The following is a 17,674-nucleotide window of genomic DNA, read 5'->3' as shown; positions in this document are numbered from 1 at the left end:
TGCTTCTCTCCTTTACTTGGCTTGTCTTAATGATCCAAAAAGTTGTCAAAACACTAAAACTAGCCATAAATATGATTTGAAGTCATTGCTAGATCCTTAACATGCCAATTGGAATAAAAATGGAGAACTACTACACAAAAGTGCTTAAAACATAATGAATTAAAGGCGCAAAATAACACTTTTTGGGTAGTAATCACTCTCCCCAATTGACACATTGCTAGTCCCTTAGCAATAAAAGGGAGAAAAAGAAAGAAAAATAGATAATATAATAATTTACAAAATCATGCTGATCACTCCAAAAAAATAATCAAGTGGCATGATTGGATCAAACTCTCACATGGCAAGTCAAGGATATAAAACTCAATCATCAACAAGAGTCATCAAATAACTTACCTATCACAACATACAAAGAGTGGGCATTATGCAAATTTGAGTATCAAAATAATTTCCACTTCCAAATGACCAACTCTTAATCTTCCACAAAAATCTAAGTGTTACGGTGCTTAGTTTCCAATTATAGTATGTCAAACTATATTCTCCCCCCAACTAAGGTTTTTCTCTAACTTTAGCAACACTAACCCCGATATAAAAGGCTAAGAACACACCTCTTCAAAACTCCACCCATCCACCCATGTAACGAGCAGTGAGGTCGGTGGCTCCCAACTAATAAAGGCTTAGGGCACCAGGCTTCAAAGATTTTCACCATATACCCCTCAGACCTTGCTCGGGTTTCAAAGCAAGTGAAGCAAATTTTTTTTTATTTTATATTATTATTATTATTATTATTATTTTCATAAGACACATTGGCCTTTTATAAGGTGTCCTAATACTAATAGAATGAGGTCAAATGCACCAAGTCGAAAATTTCCTAAGTTTAGGGGGGTGAGAAAGTTTTCCATCTTATAACTGGAATCTAATGTGTTCAGTGTGTGAAAAGATTAGAGTGGAAGACTTAAGATTGAAATCAAAAGGAGCTTCAACAATTTATCAACTTAAATAAGCATAATACAAACTCTGAGACTATGGCAATAAGATAAGAATTTAATTTCTCCCATTTACTTTTGAGAATTTATGTTTGAGAAACAAAGAGAGTTTGCAAAAATTTGTTAGCAAAATAACCTAACCAAAAATCCAACAAATTACTTCCTCAACTCTCCCCCCAACTAGGATGAACATTGTCCCCAATGTTCCAAAAGCAAGTGATAATAAAAGAGAGGAAGTGATACCTCCTGATAGTAAGGGACTCTGAATGAACAGGAGAAACCACATGTTGTAAAAGAAAAAAATCATAAGAGTGATGAGTAGAGGAAATAAAAAGGAATAGCTAATATACACAAAAAGGAAGATGTCTATATAAACTGAGAGAATACAATATACAAAATAAACATGGAATACATCCAATCCTAGTATAAAAGTGGTCCAAAATATATATAACATCCAAAAACATAGTATATAGATACAAAAAAAAGAAAGAGGAGTGATCGTATGATCAAGTAGTAGGCTCCTCTGGTGGATAGGAGGGGTCCTCAACTGCAACTGTGGAAGGTACCGCTACAGATGTAGCATTATCAGCTGGATCAAGATCATCAGCTGGAGCAAAAGGCTCTGAGGGCACAGGAGAAACAGGTGGAGCTGGTGGCAAAAGACCAAGATGCTGTTGAATGTCACGAAGAATGAGAGTCTGCTGGTCCTGCCGAAGCTGGAGGTGGTCCATCCGCTCCATAATGGCTGTCTGAGTAATGGTCAGAGTCTGGAAAGAAGCGAGCAAAACATGATACTCTGCACAAGGGATAGTAATGGGTGGCTTTGGGGTAGGAGGAATAGCAGGTGGGGCATCAGACGATGCTACCTCTGGTACGGGCTCCGAATGAGTTGAAGTGGATGGAGCAAATATAGATGGTAAGGGCTGTGGAGGAACTTCCCTTGGCTCGGGAAGTTCTGGGGAATGCTGATGGTGCAATACCTGATTCCATTGGTCAAGAGAGAAGCTCTCTTAACAATGGCGGCGGGTCTCAGAATGAAGGTCTGCAGGGAAACCCATATGCGCCAAAACATGGCATAGCAGCCGAGGGAAAAGTAAAAGAATGGTGTTTGCCCTCGTAAGACGCCTCTTATGCACCTTCTCCTCAAAATGGAGGAGGGAAGCCATAATCAAATGAAGGGGGCCAAAGTAGTAGCCCTCAGAGATACGGAATAACGCCTCTAGAATGGCCCCTCGCCTCTGCACTTTATGCTGAAGAGGAAAAAGATTGGTGCGAAGCACCACATCAACTAGGAGCATCCTTGGGGGAAGCTCCTTCCTCATAATGATCCTGTCTGAAGATGTCCCTCGAGATAGTATACTAACCATGTCCCACTCAGAAAGTGGGGGCCACCATCTAAATGCAGTTGGATCTGCTAGTGCATAAGGGATATGGAAAGCCTCAGCAATCTGTCTAGCCCCCAAAATACTCTGGCATCCATCAATGGTAAAAATGATCGAGGCGGGTGTCGGGACGCCACGAGTAGTCATAGACTGGTAAAAGTCTAAAGCTACTCAAGGATAAAAGAACTGTGGTGGAGTTATAAAGGTACAAGATGGTACCTCTCAAGTAGGCGGTATGAATCCCCCAACTCAGGCTGCTGTCGCAAAACATAGTGATCAAAATATGCCTCATCATGGAATGCTCTCGCTCGGCAATCGGAGTTGTCCTCAATGGGCGAGCTGGCGAGGATAGGGCGTCTGGTGGGAGGAGGCTGAGACTATGAATCTCGAGCTGCTCTAGAGGACTCTCCTGGCTCTGAAGTCTTGGCCTTCTTTGTAGGAGGACTCCTAGTTGGAATCTAAGTAGGGACCACAGATGTGGCAGCTGCTCTCCTCGTATAGTATCTGCTCTAGGGGGCAAAATCAAGTAAATGCGGGGGTCGGGACGCCACGAGTAGTCATAGACTGGTAAAAGTCTAAAGCTACTCGAGGATAAAAGAACTGTGGTGGAGTTATAAAGGGTACAAGATGGTACCTCTCAAGTAGGCAGTATGAATCCCCCAACTCAGGCTGCTGTCGCAAAACATAGTGATCAAAATATGTCTCATCATGGAATGCTCTCGCTCGGCAATCGGAGTTGTCCTCAATGGGCGAGCTAGCGAGGATAGGGCGTCTGGTGGGAGGAGGCTGAGACTATGAATCTCGAGCTGCTCTGGAGGACTCTCCTGGCTTTGAAGTCTTGGTCTTCTTTGTAGGAGGACTCCTAGCTGGAATATGAGTAGGGGCCACAGATGTGGCAGCTGCTCTCCTCGTATAGTATCTGCTCTAGGGGGCAAAATCAGGTAAATGCGGGGGTGCATCTAGCAGGGCCCGCACAGGGGCAGCTCTATGATTGCTCTAGGGAGTTGAGGTAGAGCCTCCTCGGGTCTTAGCCATAAGGGAGCAAAGAAATGAGGCTCAGAGGCTTGGTATTGGGGAGGGTATGGGTGAAAATCCCAAAAATTCACACAAGGGGGTAGGGTGGTGTGAATTTCGCACCAGAGAATTGGGTGGTGCGAATTTCGCACAATGCACTATTCACTTGTGCAAGATGCGAAATTTGTAATTCTTTCAAACGGCAAAAATTTTTGGTTTTTGAGGGTGGGAAATGTGGGTTGAGGTAGGAAAGGGGTTTGTCATGGTGGAAAAGCTTGGAAATGGGAGTTTTACAAGAAGATAATGAAAGATTTTGAAGCTCCCATAGCCGCGGAAATAAGTTTCTTTTGAAGAAACCGTGGCTTTGAATCCTTAGCTTGAGGTTTTGGTTATGAAAAATCAAGGTTGGGTTTTGTTTAGGGATGGATTTGGAATGTTGAGTGAAGAAATGAAGGGTTTTTGATGGTGGAAGAAGGAGAAAGAGCTGAAAATGGAAGTCACAGACTATTATGAATAGTGTGGTGCCGCGGCTATGGGATGAAGCTCTTGAGATGGCCGGCCATGGTGGGATTGAGGATGGGAGATGATGAAGGAGAGGACCTTGTGGATGGAAAGGAGTGATCGGAAAAATGGTGTTGAGAGGATTGAAGAAGAACAAGTTTAGACTTTAAGAAGAGAAAACGGCTTTTGAAGTTACAAAAATGGGTTTGTTCATGTTCTTCAATTTCGCACAAGGTTCGCATTCTTGTGCATTTTCGCACTGAGATTTTGGGTAGGGACCGAGAGCATGCTTTCTGGAAAATGCTCACAGAGGCAATTTCGCACAAGGGGGTAGGGTGGTGCGAAATTCCTTGTGTCTTGGCTTTTCTCCCCTATTTTCCCCTGTTTTCCCCTTGACTTCATTCTTCAAGCTTTCCTACCTGCATGTTAACACAAAAACCAATTCAAACCACATTAGAATGAAATTAAGGTCAAAAATAAAAATCAAAACATGCATATACACAAGAAAAAACACAAGATTAAACTAAACTCAACACAAAAGGAAACAAAAAAGAGGATGAACTTTTTAGTCTTTGAAGAGACTAAGTTCAACCATGAACTGAGAGTTTTCATGTTAGAGGTAGATCAAGGAGGATGAATTCCTCCTTGTCTCGGGAAAATGATTCCATATAGGGCTTGAGACGATGCCCATTCACTTTGAAAGTTCGAATGCTCTTGAAGTTGAATAGTTCCACTACTCCATTTGATTGCACGTCATGAATTATGAAAGGACCCGTCCACCTTGATTTCAATTTTCCCTGAAAAAGATGAAGTTTAGAGTCATAAAGCAAGACTCTTTGTCCTTTGGTAAAATTCTTCTGATTTATCAACTGATCATGTCATTTCTTCAACCTCTCTTTTGCAATTTTTGAATTGAGGTAAGCATCATTCCTCATTTCCTCCAATTCGTTTAAATCCAAACATCTCTTTAACCTGGCTCTTGTCAAATCCATGTTGAGCTTCTTGATTGCCCACCATGCTTTATATTCAATCTCCACTGGGAGATGGCACGCTTTGCCATAAACAAGGCAATAAGGAGACATTCCAAGAATGGTCTTATAAGCGGTCCTATAAGCCCATAATGAATCCAGAAGCTTAATAGACCAATCCTTCCTATTCACATTCACCACCTTCATCATTCTTGATTTCCCGGTTGGCTAACTTAACTTGGCTACTTGTTTAAGGGTGATAAGGTGTAGCTACCTTGTGCTTGACCCCATATTTGGCTAGAAGAGTCTCAAAAGGCTTGTTGCAAAAGTGGGTTCCTCCATCACTGATAATGGCCTTAGGCACTCCAAACCTTGAAAAGATGTTCTCCTTGAGAAATTTGAGAACCACCTTATGATCATTGCTCCTACATGGGATTGCTTCTTCCCACTTAGAGACATAATCCACTCCCACCAAAATGTAGGAGTGTCCAAATGACATTGGAAATGGTCCCATGAAGTCTATCCCCCAAACATAAAAAACATCCACTATCAAGATGGGATTCAAGGGCATCATATTCCGGCGTGTAAGCTTCCCAAGCCTTTGACGCCAATCACATCCCTTGCACATAGAGTGGGCATCCTTGAAAAGAGAGGGCCACCAAAAGCCTGATTGGACCACTCTCATGGATGTTTTCTAGGAAGGAAAATGACCTCCACATGCACTATCATGACAATGGGATAGAATTCCTTATTGTTCTTGTTCAGGAACACATTTCCTTATGATTTGATCCGCATAATATTTGAAGAGAAAAGGCTCTTCATAATAATAGGCATGGATCTTAGCAAAGAAATGCTTCTTGTCTTGGGCACTCCACTCACTTGGAACTTCTCCACTAACCAAGTAATTTGCAATGTGAGAATACCATGGAGCTACCTCTATTGACATGAGAGACTCCTCAGGGAAGTCATCATTGATAGGTAGACCATGTGAGTCATGTGTTATCACAAGTCTTGACAAGTGGTCAGCTACCACATTTTCTACTCACTTTTTATCTCGGATTTGGAGATTGAATTCTTGAAGCAAAAGGATCCATCTTATCAATCTTGCCTTGGCATCTTGCTTGGTTAGCAAGTACTTCAAAGCAGAATAGTCAGTGAACACCACTATAAAGGACCCTATCAAATAGGAACGAAACTTATCCAAGGCAAAAACTACTGCCAACAACTCTTTTTCAGTAGTTGTGTAGTTCCTTTGAGCCTCATTCAAAGTTTTGCTTGCATAATAAATCTGATTACTACCCAAAAAGTGTCATTTTGCGCCTTTAATTCATTATGTTTTAAGCACTTTTGTGTAGTAGTTCTCCATCTTTAGTCCAATTGGCATGTTAAGGACCTAGCAATGTCTTCTAATCATATTTGTGGCTAGTTTTAGTGTTTTGACAGCTTTTTGGATCATTAAGACAAGCCAAGCAAAGGAGAGAAGCAAAGAGAAGCAAAGAGGAAAAACAAGCAAAGTGAAGAAAATAGAGGACAGCATCTGCAAACTTCCTTCACACTTTTGGAGCACTTCTCGAAGTCCATTTTCTATGTGATATATACCATTTCAAATCTCAGGAAGTCAAGAATCTAATGCTTCAAACCGTGTACGATTTGGAGCTGAAATAAGGAAGATATGGCCTTCGGAAGACAATTGCTCCAAGCTTGTGCGAAACTCGCACAACACTCGCACAACACATTCAGGTTGTTCGAAGCTTGTGCGAAACTCACACAACACTCGCACAACACCTTCCAAATTCGCACAGCCCATGCATGGTGCGAATTTTCCTCTGTTTCTCCACGCACGCACCACCGACTTCCCAGATATTTTTAGCTTGATATTTTCTCGTGTAAATTCCTTTTGTAACCTTGTATTCAGCCGACATAAGGCTTTTTCTTGTAATTTTGCTATATATAGAGGTGCACAACGCCTCCAAAAGATTGGAGATTGGGGGGATCGATCCTCTATACATTAACTTAGAAATATATAAAGCTCTATTTTTCTCTCTTCTCCTGTTCTTCCCCATTTCTATTTTCTTAGTAGCCAAACAGCCTCTGAGGGCTTTTCCTTAGAGGATGATTGGCTAAAACTTTTAGTTTCTCAAAGTATGAATGTTATGTGATGGCTTGGATGCAATCCCATGGAAATTTCTCGCACCTGGAAGGTAAGGTAGTCGTTTTTCATTAATGGTTCATTAACGCAAAGTTTGGTTTTTATTACCTTTGGACAACTTCCAATGGCCAATACTTGATAAGCTTTTGGATTTCTATCCATTAGTTATCTCCTACGAGCTATTGGAAGGTGAGGTTTTCAATTCCAAGTTTTTCATTAATCCGTTAGAACCAATTTTAATGGCCATTGAAATGTGAGTTTATTACCTGGAATGACTTTGAGTTGCCAATATTTGGTAAGCTTTTGGCTTTAGACCATTAGTTATCTCTTAAGAGTCATTCAAAGGAAGTCTAAGGTGAATAATCATTGATGAAATTCACTACCATCTGTTTTGCCATTTTAAAGGATTAAAACTTGATTTGCTAAATCCATACCGGTTCGGGAAGCAAGCATCACCATAGTTGCAACCCCAACGCGAGGAGCCTATCCTAAGATTTCCAATTTGCATAAGAGCCAGAGCATAGCTATCCTATCTTTGAGAAACTTGTTTTTACACCCTTTCATTTTAGTCTTTAATGTTAGCTTAGATTAGTTTAAATCTTTCTAAAACATTTGCATCTTCTTTTAAAGCTAACATCCATAAGAAAATCACCTATTTTCCTAATTTGAATATCACTAGTGTTTGCGAAAACCCTTCCCAGTGAACGATCCTAGAACCACTATGCTATAGTAGCTTGGCTACTTTAGTAATAGTATTTAAGGTATAAATTTTGTTGATACGCCTTTAAAGCTAAGCTACCATGAGTCGCATCAAATGGCGCCGTTGCCGAGGATGAGTCGAATCAAATGGCGCCGTTGCCGGGGAAGGTGCCACAAGCATAGTGAAGCAACCATTAAGGGTAACTTGTGATCTTCATCACAAGTTTGGTGAGTTTTCTTATAATTTTTTTAGTTTAGTTTTTGTTTAGTTAAATTTTTTATTCTCTTTTCTTTTATTTTTGTTTTAATTTCAATTTATGCATTCCTTGTTGGATTCGAGACCAAGAGGGAACCCTGGTACAAGTTGAAGAAAAGAGCCTTAGTTGAATATCATTTTTTTTAGAAATGGAAATTCCACATGAAGATCAAAGCTCTCATTATGATCATGAGAAGGACAAATTTGCATACCTATCCATGAGGGATCAGATTGAATTAGGGAAAGGCAAGTTCAACAAAGCCAATGGGGTAGTAAGTATGCTTTGAATGGAGATGATTCATATGAGCATACGGTAGGGGAGTGCCCTACCATTCCAACTGTGAGAGACATGTACTCCTACACCTCAAGTTGGAATAACCATCCCAACCTTACAACCCAACCTCAACCTCAACCATCAATGAGTACATCTTCATTGGAGCAAGCCATTTTGAAGATAAGCAAAGTCATGGAGGACTTTGTAGGTGAGCAACAGAAGATCGACTCTCATCTTAATGAAAAGATTGATAATTTGGAGAGTTCAATAAATGTAAGAATGGAGGGGGTTTATAATGATCTATCACTAAGGATAGAAAAAGTTCAAGACTCCATTGAGAAGCTCACCAATCTCGATATAGCAAGGGGGAAAAGGAAGCTTCCTCCTCAACCCCACCATAACCTTCAAGAAACCAATGCAAAAAGATCAAGGAAAATGTTGAAGATCGACACTTTGGTGGGGGATTGCTATGACAACTCTATGGACCAACCTTCCATTGAAAATCATAAGGTTCAAGATGATAAAGGGTTACCTGAACCCTTTAAAGCATCCACTTCTCCAGGGAAGAGAAGAGAAACGAATTCCCTTGGACCAAATGGGAAGGATGGCAATTTTGTTAGGGATCCAGGGGGAATTCAGCATGAAGTGGGTGTGTGAGTGAGGATGAGCTAAACAGTTCATCTTCTTTTTGGGGTACATGCTATCAGCTTCATTTAAATTCTATGTTTTCTTTAAATTTATGCATGTTTTAGTTTGAATTCTTAGCTTTAATTTAGTTTTAATATGTTTTTAAGATGAGTTTTGAAGTGTTCATGCAGGTATGATGCTTGCAAAAATTGAAGTTATGGTGAAAACAAGGGAAAACAGGGGAGAAAAACCAAGACTCAGCAATTTTCGCACAATACTTCCTGTTGTGCGAAATTTTCGCACAACACATCCCTTGTGCGAATTTGCTTTTGTGCCAATTTTAAAAAATACATGCTCTCGGTCCCTTCCCAAAATCTCAGTGCGAATTTCACAAGAATGCGAACCTTGTGCGAATTCGTTTTTGTGACAAAATTTCAAAACCATGCTCTCTGTCATGGAGAACCACAGGAATGCGAAATTTTTGCACAACACTCGCACAACACTTGCACAACATATTGTGTTGTGCGAAACTCGCACAACACCCCTCTTGTGCGAAATTTTGAGCTTCTTCATCCCTACCCTCCCCAATCCCAAGCCTTTGAGCCTTGTCCTCAACTGCTCAAAGTGGGGCCCACTCATCATTTTTGTAAATATTTAGTATAAATTCCTCTCTCATTCAATTTTTGAATTTTGAAACAGGTGGTTTACCTTCTCAACTCCAAGTCCACATCACATGAGATACCACTTCCTTCCTCCTTATTTTCGATTCAAACATTGAGGACAATGTTCATCTCGGTTGGTGGGAGAGATGAGGAAGTAAGTATTAGTTTAAATTTTTATCATACTTAGTTAAATTAGCTACTTTTTGTTTAAATTTTAAAATTTTTGCTTTAAACTCCATGGATATTAAGGATTAACTCTCAAAATTAAATGAGAGAAGTCGAGTTTCAACTTGATTACATGAGTCTTAGAGTTTGTATTATGCTTACTAAAGTTGATGAATTGTTGAAACTTCTATTGAATTCAACCTCAGTTCTTCCACTTTAAGCTATTCACACACTTTGCACAATAGGTTCCGATTATAAGATGAAAAACTATTTCCCTCTTGACTTAGGAAAATTTTAGACTTGGTACCTTTGACCTCATTTTAATAGTGTTGGGACACCTTGTAAAAGGCCAATGAGCCTTTGGAAAAAGAAAGAAAAAGAAAAATGTTTTACTTGCCTTGAAACCCGAGCAAGGTTCGAGGGGTATATGGTGAAAATCTTTAAAACCTGGTGCCCTAAGCCTTAATTGGTTGGGAGTCACCGACCTCAATGCTCGTTACAAGGGTGGATAGGTGGAGTTTAACATACTGTAGATGCTTGGGTATTAAAATTCATTCTCAAAAGTCCGGGGTGAAATCCGAGGAGTTAGTGGTTGAAAAATCCTTAAAGCTTGATGCCCTAAACCTTAATTGGTTGGGAGTCATCGATGGACCCCCATTACATGGACAATTTAGAAAAGAATGCCTTTAAGCTTTGCACTCCTACAAGAAAAAATTGTGAAAGAAAAGAGGTGCGTTCTTAGCCTATTGGAGGTTGATTAGTTTGCTAAGCTTTGAAAAGAACTAGGTTGAGGGGAGAGATTAGTTTGACATACTATATCCGGAAACTAATAAATAACACTTAGATTTTAGTGGAAGAATTTGATTTGGATCTTTTGAGAGTGGAAATTCTTTTGATGCTTAAACTTGCATAATATCCATTCTTTGTACTCTATGATCAAGTGAATGCTTTGATAACTCTTATTATAGGTTGAGTTTCACATCTTTATTGATCCATGGATGTCAATCATGCCACTTGATTATTTTTTGGAGTGATCAGCATGATTTTGTAAATTATTATATTATCTATTTTTCTTTATTTTTTCTCTCCTTCATTGCTCAAGGACTAGCAATGTGTTAGTTGGGGGGAGTGATTACTACCCAAAAAGTGTCATTTTGCGCCTTTAATTCATTATGTTTTAAGCACTTTTGTGTAGTAGTTCTCCATCTTTAGTCCAATTGGCATGTTAAGGACCTAGCAATGTCTTCTAATCATATTTGTGGCTAGTTTTAGTGTTTTGACAGCTTTTTGGATCATTAAGACAAGCCAAGCAAAGGAGAGAAGCAAAGAGAAGCAAAGAGGAAAAACAAGCAAAGTGAAGAAAACAGAGGACAGCAGCTGCAGTCTTCCTTCGCACTTTTGGAGCACTTTCCGAAGTCCATTTTCTATGTGCTATATACCATTTCAAAGATCAGGAAGTCAAGAATCCAACGCTTCAAACCGTGTACAATTTGGAGCTGAAATGAGGAAGATATGGCCTTCGGAAGACAACTGCTCCAAGCTTGTGCGAAATTTGCACAACAAAATCACATAGGGCTTTCCATCTTCTCTTTGCCCCAAAACAGCCCCCATAGCAAAATCACTTGCATCACACATTACCTCAAAAGGTAATTTCCAATTTGGGGCTCTCACTATTGGTGCAATTGTGAGGAATTGCTTCAGTTTCTCAAAACTCTTCTGACATTTCTCATCCCACACAAACTTGGCATCCTTTACCAAGAGTTCACAAAGAGGTTTTGAGATTTTTGAGAAATCCTTAATGAACCTCCTATAGAACCCGGCATGTCCTAGGAATTGCCTAATTCTTTTAACATTTGTGGGAGGTGGCAACTTAACAATTAGCTCCACCTTTGCCTTATCTACCTCAATGCCATTCTTGGAGATTATATGTCCTAAGACAATTCCTTGTTGTACCATAAAATGGCACTTCTCCCAATTTAGCACTAGGTCTTTCTCAATACATCTTTGGAGAACAGCTTCTAAATGCAACAAACACTCCTTATAAGAACCTCCATATACAGTGATGTCATCCATGAAGACTTCTATGATGCGCTCCACCATATCACTGAAGATGCTTAGCATACATCTTTGGAAAGTTGCAGGTACATTACATAGACCAAAGGGCATCCTCCTATAAGCAAAAGTACCAAAGGGGCAAGTGAAGGTTGTCTTTTCTTGATCTTCCAAATCAATCTCTATTTGGAAGTACCCTGAGTAACCATCCAAAAAACACTAGAAAGGATGCCTTGAGACTCTCTCAAGGACTTGGTCCATGAAAGGCAATGGGAAATGGTCCTTCCTAGTCACTGAATTCAACCTCCTGTAGTCTATACACACCCTCCATCCTGAGGTAAGACATGTAGAGACTTCCTCCCCTTTCTCATTCTGGATCACAGTAATTCTATTTTTCTTTGGGACTACTTGGGTTGGGCTCACCCACAAGCTATCTGAAATGGGATATATGATCCCTGCTTGAAGTAGCTTCAGAACTTCACCCTTTACCACCTCTTGCATATGAGGATTCAACCTCCTCTGGGGCTGCCTTACTGGTTTTGCATCTTCCTCAATGTAGATATTGTGGGTGCATACCAAAGGGCTAATCCCTTTCAGATCAGAAATTTGCCATCCAATGGCTTTTTTGCATTTTCTGAGGACTCCCAAAAGACTATCCTCTTGATCACTTGTGAGAGTTGAAGAAACCACCACTGGACATTTCTCATCTTCCTCCAAATATGCACACTTCAAATCAATAGGAAGTGGCTTCAAAACTAGCTTTGGAGGGTCCTCCCTAGCTGCTCCTTGTGAGTCCTCCTTATTGAACAAGGGTAAGATCTCTTCCCTTCTCCTCCAAGGAGACATGATGGCTAACACATCAGAGGGTTCAGGTAACCCTTCTTCAAGCACTCCAAGGCTTTCGTTCAAGCTCTCTTCTAAATTCTTGTCACAATGCTCTTCAACCAAAGTGTTGATCAAGCACACCTCCTCAAATCCTTCCTCCTCTTCGGGGTGAAGATGCCTCTTGCATAGGTGGAATATGTTTAGTTCCAAGGTCATGTTTCCAAATGTGAGCTGCATCACCCCATTCCTACAATTGATGATGGCATTGGAAGTAGCTAGGAAAGGTCTCCCAAGGATGATTGGCACATAATTTGCTTCCTTAACAGTGGGATCAGTATCAAGTACCACAAAATCCATGGGATAGTAGAATTTGTCCACTTGAATTAGAACATCCTCTATCACCCCTCTTGGGATTTTGACTGACCTATTAGCTAAGGAGAGAGTGATGGCTATGGGCTTCAATTCTCCAAGTCCCAGTTGCTTATACACAGAGTATGGGAGCAAATTCACACTTGCCCCCAAGTCTAGTAAAGCCTTCTCCACATGTGTCCCTCTAATGTTGACTGAAATGGTGGGACATCCCGGATCTTTGTACTTAACTAGAGACTTACACTGAATGATGGCACTTACTTGCTCAGTGAGGAATGTCTTCTTTGTCACAATTAACCCTCTCTTGACCGTGCACAAGTCCTTTAAATTTTTTGCATATGTGGGGACTTGCTTGATCATATCAAGTAAGGGTATATTCACCTTCACTTGTCTCAAAACATCAAGAATTTTTGATGAATTCTTGATTCCCTTCTTTCCATGTAAAGCTTGAGGAAAAGGGGGAGGCATATGTTTCTTCATCATATTCTCTTTAATCATTATCCTTGGCTCTTCTTCAATGCTTGATTTAGATGCATTTTTCTTCCCACTCTTCTCTTCTTGGTTATTGTTCTCTTTAACCAAGGTTCTCCTTGACATGAGTTCTTTATCTTGTCTCACCTTAGGCAAGGGTTGATCAACCTCCTTCCCACTCCTCAAGGTGATCACAGCTTTGACCTCCCTCAACTTTGAAGACTCCCCATCTTGGGTTTCAACTTCATGAACACCCTTTGGATTTTGGCTTGGTTGAGAGGGAAACTTTCCTTTCTCATTCACTGTGTTGCGGTTGGTTAGCCTAGAGATGGAGTATTGAATATTATCTATCTTCTGAGATAGATCATTTTGCATCCCATCCATTCTCTTAATTTGAGAACTCTCAACATTTTCAATCTTTTGGTGCAATTGGGAGTTGATTGCCTTTTGTTCACCCACAAAGTCACCCATGACTTTACTTAGGTTCACAATGGCTTGCTCCACTGAAGAGGTTTGTTGAGGTGCTTGGGTTTGGGCTTGTGGTTGGTATGGAGGTGGCCTTGGTTTCCAAGAAAAATTTGGATGGTTTCTCCAGCTTGAATTATAGGTGTTTCCATAAGGTGCATTGTTGTTGGGCCTAAATTTCCCCACAACATTGGCTTGATCACCTAACATCTCCCTCATAGCTGGGATGGTTGGGCACTCATCTACCACATGATCACATGATTGGCAAATGGTGCATGGCATGACATGGGCTTGTGTCTCGGAAATGGCTTGGACTTCATGCATTTTTTTCAACTCAAGTTCTTCCAACCTCCTTGCCATTGTTGCCACCTTAGCTTTCATGTCCATGTCTTCACTTAACATGTACATTCCACCCTTTGGATTTACAGGAGCTTTCATCCTTCCCATTTTTCTTGAGTTGGGCTCATCCCATCCTCTTGATACCTCAGATACATAACTTAAAAGGTCCATGGCTTCTTCCGGATTCTTACTCATAAAATCTCCCCCACATGGTTTCAAGAATTTGCTTCATGGAGGAAGACATCCTGATTACTACCAAAAAGTGTTATTTTGTAGACCTAATTATAATGGTTTTAAGCACCTTTGAGTAGTAATCATATTCATTTAACCCAATTAATTCATTAAGGTCCTTAGTAATTGGTTTTAACCATTTTGTGGCAAGTTTACATGTTTTTATCAGCTTATGAATCAATTCAAGCATGCCAAATGATGGAGGAGTTACTTGGACAAGTTATGGCAAAGCTTTTGGAAGCTCAAATTCATGAAGAACCAAGCTTTGGAGCTCCATAGCCCTTTGCCAAAGTCGTTCAAAGTATGCAAGGAAAGAACAATGGAGAAGAGGAAAAACAGAGAAGAAAACAGAGGAAAGCTAGCTGCAGTCTTCTTTCACACTTTTGGAGCACTTCCCGAAGTCCATTTTCTACAATCTATATACCATTTCAAAGCTCAGGAAGTCAAGAATCCAATGCTTTAAACGGTGCATGATTCGGAGTTGAAACAAAGGAGTTACAGTCATTGCAAGCAGATCACTCCAAAGTGTTGCGAAATCAGCCTTTTGTTGTGAGAATTTCGCAGCCTTTTTGTACAGTGCTATGGAATTCCTCCTGAAGCTACCCGATACATGCCGCAAGCTGGAACGCTGAGAACCTCAAGGTGGAAGCCAATTTCGCAGCCCTGCGAGTTTAACTTGTTGTTGCGAAAATATTTCGCAGCCCTCTTGAGTGTCTGCGAAATCTCGCAGACACCATTTTCACCTGCGAAATGGTCCTTAATGCTTTCCGATATTTGCCACCGACTCTTTTAGATCTTTTCTTCAGATATTTTTGTATATATTTCCATTCTTCTCCTTGTAATCCACCAACCATAAGATTGCTTAGCTAGGAAGGTTGGAAAAACGTCTCTATATATATTCCCTTGCATCCACTGTAAAAACCACCATCATATATGTAATCGATCAATATATAGAATATACAGAGCCTTGCTCTGTTTTCCCCTTCTCTTTTATTTTCATTTCTTTTTATTTCTAGCCAACCAAACTTTGAGGATTTTTCCTCAGAGGATGAGAGGCTAAGCTTTTTGTCTCTTGGAGTGAAGAAAGTCGGGTAAGTTTCCACATGCATAATTTGGAAGTTTTGTTGTTTTAGTTTTTAATGAAGAGAAAGTGTGACCCGTTAGTGATTTCTATGTTTTTAGTTAACTTAAAACACCTTAGAGTCACCTGGGCCAACACTTGGTAAGGCAAGTGATTTCCAACCATGGAAATGCACTAGTTTACCCCTTGCGAGCCTTTGGGAGGTGACTTGAAGGTAGGATTTTCTAGAATAGCCAACACTTGGTAAGCTTTTGGACTCCTAGGAGACATCCATTAGTTATCTCTTGCGAGCTTTTGAAGGGAAGTCCAAGGTTAAAGATCATCTTGAATGGTAAGTGCTCGTGAGAGGCATGAACCATTGCAAGTTGCATCAGTGAGAGGGATTTAGTGTTTGAACCCATTAATGGAAAGCATCTGTACAACACCGGTTAGAGAATTAACTATATGTTAATTCTCTAATGCGAGGAAAAGAAACAAGTGACCGGAACTCCCTTTTTGTATGAGGAATCTGAGCCTAGTGATCTGAACTCCAAGAAACATCTTTTCTTTGCAGTTAAAATCAGTTACTATTTTTGGTTAGTTTAAATCTAAACCTTTTTTCATTCAAGCATCTTTATGTTTTCTTTTAAAGCTAACCTTGCAATGAAAAGGCATTAATTCAGCTTTGAATTAATATCATTTGTGAAGTGAAAACCCATCCCAGTGAATGATCCTAGAGCCACTATGCTATAGTAGCTTTGTCTTTGCTACCCTAGTATATGGTGTAATAGGTTATAAATTTTGTTGATTAATCCCTCAATCAAGGAGCACTAGCTGGACACAAATCAGCTGAGACACCAGCTGGACACGAATCAGCTGAGACACCAGTTGGACACGAATCAGCTGAGACACCAATTAGGCATGAATCACATCCCATCATAAAAATAGCTCACCAAGAGCCATGTATCAAAGTCATGATGAGGACAAGCATTGATGGCCTCCATATACCTTTCCCAACATTCATAGAACTTCTCATTTTCTTGTGCAGAAAAGTTTGAGATTTGTCTCTTCAACCCATTGGTCCTATGGGTGGGGAAAAATTTCTTCAAAAATTCGGCCTGAAGATCAACCCAATTCCTTATGCTCCTTGGCCTTAAAGAGTTAAGCCATATTTTTGCCTTGTCCTTCAAAGTAAAAGGGAATAGCTTGAGTCTCATCAAGTCTATTGAAGCTCTTCCCTCTCTAAAAGTATGGCACACCTCCTCAAACTCCTTGATGTGGGCATATGGGTTCTCACACTCCATTCCATGGAAATTTGGTAGGAGGGGCACAATATGGGGCCTTATAATCAGCTGCTCAAGAAGAGGTACGATGCATGATCGTGCACTCATCCTTGGTGGGTGCATTCTATCCCTCATGGATAGATATGCATTTGCATTATCCCCTTGACCGTGTTGAGAATTCTGATCCTCTTGTGGAGGGTCCATGATGTTTACACAGATATCCAACTCTGTGTCTTGAGGATTCTCTATCCTTACTAGTCTTCCCTCTTGGTCCCGAATCCAATAAGGCATGCACAAGTTACAACTTCCCTGAAAACAAAACAAAGACAACAAAAACAAAAGAAAGCTAGAAGAAAGTTAAAGTTAGAAAGAAAATGAAACTAAACTTAACAAAAGGAATTCTACAATTTAAAGAAAGGAAATGAAGTTAGTGAAAAAGGAATTCACCAAACTTGTAATGGAAATCACAAGTAGCCTCTAAAAAGTTGTATCACTGTATCGTGGCACCATCCCCGGCAACGACGCCATTTTGATTCGTGCCCAGTTGGGTATTTTAATCAAAAAATATTTATAAATCCTATGACCTCATACTAGCGTAGCAAAGCTACTATAGTATAGCAGCTCTAAGGTCGAACTCTGGGATGGGTTTTCACTCTACCAGTGATAGACTCAAGATTAGAAATTGAATCTGATGATTTCCTTTGTCAAAAACTTAAAGTTTAAAAGAAAATAAAATTTATTTTGAAAGTGGTGTTTGAAACTAAACTAGCTTAGAACTAGGTAGAAATGGAAGAAAGAAGTCTCCCGGAGCTAAAGGTTGCTAGGATCAAGTTCAGAATGCAAAGTGGGAAATTCCGGATTTTTCTCCTCGTATTGGAGACAACAACATAAAGGATGGT

General features: G+C 40.2%; 1 non-coding gene across 1 annotated transcript; it reads left to right on the top strand.

Moving 5' to 3' along the window:
- The first annotated feature begins 16,461 nt into the window (after window positions 1–16,461).
- On the top strand, window positions 16,462–16,568 carry LOC132253694 (small nucleolar RNA R71). The gene has a single exon (XR_009465580.1). It is a non-coding gene; the product is annotated as a small nucleolar RNA R71 (small nucleolar RNA).
- Window positions 16,569–17,674: the final 1,106 nt, after the last annotated feature.

The sequence above is a fragment of the Vitis vinifera genome, chromosome 4 (genome assembly GCF_030704535.1).
Source record: "Vitis vinifera cultivar Pinot Noir 40024 chromosome 4, ASM3070453v1".
Lineage (NCBI taxonomy): Eukaryota > Viridiplantae > Streptophyta > Magnoliopsida > Vitales > Vitaceae > Vitis > Vitis vinifera.
Note: the sequence above shows the minus strand (reverse complement) of the source record. Positions and strands in the feature narration are given on the sequence as shown.